The 4,452-nt window shown below is 39.2% G+C and overlaps 1 protein-coding gene across 1 annotated transcript in view; it reads right to left on the bottom strand.

Annotated features, from left to right (window-relative positions):
• HOXB8 (homeobox B8) overlaps positions 1–168 on the bottom strand; it is a 3,690-nt gene extending 3,522 nt beyond the window's left edge. The window contains exon 1 of the mRNA XM_019548384.1: positions 70–168. The gene's annotated coding sequence lies outside the window, so the exon portion shown is untranslated. The remainder of the gene's footprint in view (positions 1–69) is intronic.
• Between the last annotated feature and the right edge of the window lie 4,284 nt (positions 169–4,452).

Below are 4,452 nucleotides of genomic sequence, written 5' to 3' on the forward strand. Positions count from 1 at the left end.
GAGGCGGGGGTTGGGGGGGCTTTCTATTTTATTGATATTTGCTAACAACGGAGCAAAGTTACCCCTAACCTGCCAGCGCTGCAATTTTCCACCATATAAGCACACAGGGGGTAGATTCTGAAATTCATTTATCGCAGTCAGCAGATATTACGGAGACGTATTTCAGATAATAACTACGCGAGCCTCTCCCAGGTCGCAGGCTGCCTCCCTGCTCCCGCCACCCCGGAAAAGACCCCCATAGACCGCCGGCTGCAACGTTCAACCTTTCCATGCTCCCCGCAACTTGCAGAGCCACTTCTGCACCTTCCTCTACGGCTCTCTTCTTCTTCTTCTTTTTCTCTGGCTACGTTTAAAGTCCCGTCCCTGCCTTCCGACTCCGTTTATTTGCACACCAAAGGTGAATAAAATACGCTTCCCATTCCTGCCTGTTCTTAAACTGGAGGATCAATTTCAGCCATGTCCTTTCAACCCCATCAAATGAAATAATAATAATAGTAGTAGTAATAAAAGTTGGAGCCTATTATTGTTTTGCTCAAAAATCTCAATTAAAAATCGACAGCGGAAATAGGTTAGGAAGAAAGCAAGAAAGAAAGAAGAAAGAAAAGAGGGATAGATAAATAGATAGTAATAGCAGGATTAGTAACAGGATATAAAACTTTAAAACCATCCTTAGACGAATAATTTAAGTAATTACTTTCCCTCTATTTTGCACAGGGATAATTTCAGCCTATTCTAAAATCTTTTTCAAGTAATTATTGTCGTCGAAGTACTTGCAGCAGTATAATTAAGGGTTTTTTTTCCTCTGTCTCTGAAAAATAAGTGAAAATTTTATTTTTTCTAAACACTTTTATTGTCGATTGAGCAGAGTTTGGTTTAATCTGGGAACATAAAAATCCAGAAATGCTGTACATAAGTAAAGAGCGCTTAATATGATAGCTTTTTTTTGCAGGGGGGGTGGGATATATAAGAGTTTCTATCAACAGTAACAACCAAAATAAGCGGATTGAAGTGTTTTCCAAAAAGACCTTCAATTCTCGTGCCGGTGGATGCCTATGTGCCCCTAGAAGTGTTTACCAAAGGGAATTAAAAAAGGACGGAGTTGCTACACAAATCCAAAACAGAGGAGGAGAAAACGGGAGTGAAGTTGTTCTTGGAAGTTAACATTTTTATCAAGTGCAGTAGAATTTTATGGTCATGATGTGGTACTAACTCACCAATGTAGCAAAAATCAATGGCTGACCTTAAATCATTCATATACTGTACTACAGATTCCTGATGAAAGGAAAATGTTTCTATTATAAGAAAAAACAAGAGAGAGAGGATAATTTATAAATACCCAGTGGAGGAAAGATTTATTAGGAAATCAGACGGAAAAAAAAAAGGAGGGAAAAAAAACCTTACTAGGTAAACTCTAACTTTTCATGACTTCGCATTTTACTGAGTATATACAATGGCTTTTCTACTATTTTTTTGCAGGTAGCTCTATTTAAATTGAGATTTGTTTTTGTAGCATTCCAAATCCGTCTGGTGATGGTTAAACTTTGCCCCTGTAAACACTATACTCCATTCTGCGTGGAAAGCCGCTGCTTTTGCCTTGTGTACTGGTTAAATCATGTTATATTCCGTTCCGGAAAATTGTTCATGGGAAATTGACACATTTGTTGTACCTTTGAGGAGAAGGATTCATTCAGAAAGTGTGCGGATCATCAAAGTTGGAAAGAAACTTCCTATTAAAATCGTGTGATTCTTTCCCCTTTGTTTCCTTGTCCATGACATACGTATGTATACACACACACATTTATATACATATATACATAATATATATATATATACACATATAGTGAGTGAATATAGGAACTAAATATTTCAATCTTTATTCCTTTTTGATTTTGAGGGCGATTTTTTTTTTAAAAAGAAACGTGAATTGAGGGATAAAACTTTATGTGGTTGCTCCTAGTGGGATCTTGTCCTGTAGTAAAGCACGAAACATGAATGCGATTTGTAATTAATTTAAAAAATACATTTTAGGGCTCCTCCCCTCCCGCAGTGATGTTTTCAAACATATTTCTGGACTCGAGTGGAGCACACGGCCAGGAATAGCTGGGGACCGGGCTAAGTGGCACCAAGGATGCTGTTTCCATAGCTGTAAAATAAATAATAGCACCTGACTCTCAGATGATGATGATGATGATTTTGTCTAGAAATCAAAACCAGTTCAAATCAATGATAAGGAAAGTGCAGATTTTTTTTTTTTTTTTTTTTTTTTTTTAGCAAGGAGAAACGCGGGGAAACACGTCGCGTGTTTCCCAACTTTTTCACCTTTTCCTTTTCCTTTCTGTAAAGGTAAAGCTTGGCTTTTGGAATAAATAAAAGACCCCCCCACCTCCATGAACCAGACGGACTAACCGCATGGAAGAAGAAAGAGATGCGTTTTCCAATGAACAGTTGAAATAAATGGGTGTTTCATCTCAAGCCTCCGCTCTTCCTACATTTTCCCCCTGTTTTCTGAATCTCGGATAATTTACAGGCGCAGGAAAAAATAGATGTAACCCATAAAATCGGCAAAATAGCTATAATTAACCCTATATTTTATGTCTCGGGATTATTCATGCTCTTCGGCAACATCCCGTTTGTTGTTTCGACTGAAATCAAGGTGTTATTAAATAGCCTTAATGCTGAGTAACGGGCCCGCTCGGGTTTTTAACGTGGAGCAACAGCGCCATCTAGTGACCATTCGCGTTAGGTATTTGTTCCCCCAGCTGCGCAACCAGATGAAGCCAATAAAAGAGTGTAGGTGGCGGAAAGTGAGAGAGAAGGGGGGAGAGTAGGGGTGGGGGGAACTTTCCTCATTTCCCATGGGGTGGGTAGGAGAGACTGGAAATAAAGACACGGATTAGGGTATTTTGCAGAGGGGTAAAGCCCCCTTTGCTTAGCTTGGCTTTTCTCTCCCTCCACCCCTCCAGCTCCTGAGTTTGGGGCAATAAAAAGAGGGGGAAATGGATTTGCTTTTGAAAACCACTATTGTTTCAAATCCCGAGACTAAACAATTGGGCATTCTCCTCTGGAGGGGGAAGGCCGGGGCTGTAAATAGATAAAGAGCTTCCCAAACCCAGACGTCTCGCCAGAACTGAGTGTGTGTGTGTGTGCGCGTGTGTGCGCGTGTGTGTGTGTGGTTGTTGTTGTTGTGGTTGTGTTGTGAGTTTATGGCTCTGGACTTCTGGCAGCCTGGAATGACTAAGAAAGAAAGAACAAAGAGAAGCTCCCAAAGTGCTGGATTTTCACGGCATCTGCAAGAGAAGAATAAATTAACACAGTCCCTCCCCTCACCCTTTTTCTTTTTTTTTTTTAACTCCCCCCCCAAACAAAAATCCCCAAACAGAAACAAAATAAAACTAAAACTTTGCATGTGGCTGAAGCAGAAACAAGAGTATTTACAGGTTGAGAATTTCCCCACATTCCCAAGTCGTTGTAGTAATTTAGGAGCTCCTGAAAGTTTTCTTGCACTGTTTGCTTTACAGCCGTTTAGTTCCTTAACCTTCAGAAATTTATACCCTGTAAAGTTTTATAGCGGTCATATTCTTTTATTGCAGCGCACTGCACTGAATTTTCTTTTTTTATGACAAGTTACTTCCCTTTTCTCTCTTTCTCCAATAAGCTCCAAATATCTTCCCCCTTCTTTTGTTTTTGTCCCTCCCGCCCTCTTTTCAGGATTGCCCCATAGAAAGAGGATTAAAAAAAAAGGGGGGGGGTAAAATATTGCCTTTTAGAGCCCTCATTATTATGGTAAAAATGAGTGGGGAGTGAATCCTGGTTGCGTTTCTCACTACCTGTTTCATGATGATCTGTAATGGGGCTTGAGGCTGTTTATTTTTGTTAAATATATCTATTTATATATACACTTCCAGGCACTTATATTTCTGCAGGAGACATAAATTGTAAAACGATTTTAGAGACAGAATTATAGTAACCTCTCATTAAGCCCTTGGAAAGAAAAAAAAAGAACCATATGTCAAATATTATCATTATCCCTCCTGCTGGAGGTAGGCTTTTTTCCTGTCCTTTTCCAAAGAGGTTTTTTTTTTTTGGTGGGGAGGGACACAAATGAAAAAAGCCCCTTCACTTCATAATTAGCTTATTTTAGCTAGATTATTTGCCAAAATCAAACCCCTTGAAGTGGTATATCTAAGCACAGACTACAAAGACTTTCAGTCTCAACTATGTTTTGGCAAAATTGATTTGGAAATGGAGAAGGCTGAAGTCGAACCAGGAAAACATTGAATGCATTGGAATTTTTTTTTTTTCATTTGCCCCTGGACGGTTTTTTTTACGCAGGCAAAAATTGATCTTTATAATACACTTAAAGAGGCACTAAAGGATGCAGGAAAACACAATGAAAATATTTCTGAAATTTTAGACGAAGCAGTATAACACGATGAGATATAGGTTCTGTTG

This window comes from Crocodylus porosus, unplaced genomic scaffold (assembly GCF_001723895.1).
Source record: "Crocodylus porosus isolate Cpor-Errol unplaced genomic scaffold, CroPor_comp1, whole genome shotgun sequence".
In the NCBI taxonomy this organism is placed as follows: domain Eukaryota; kingdom Metazoa; phylum Chordata; order Crocodylia; family Crocodylidae; genus Crocodylus; species Crocodylus porosus.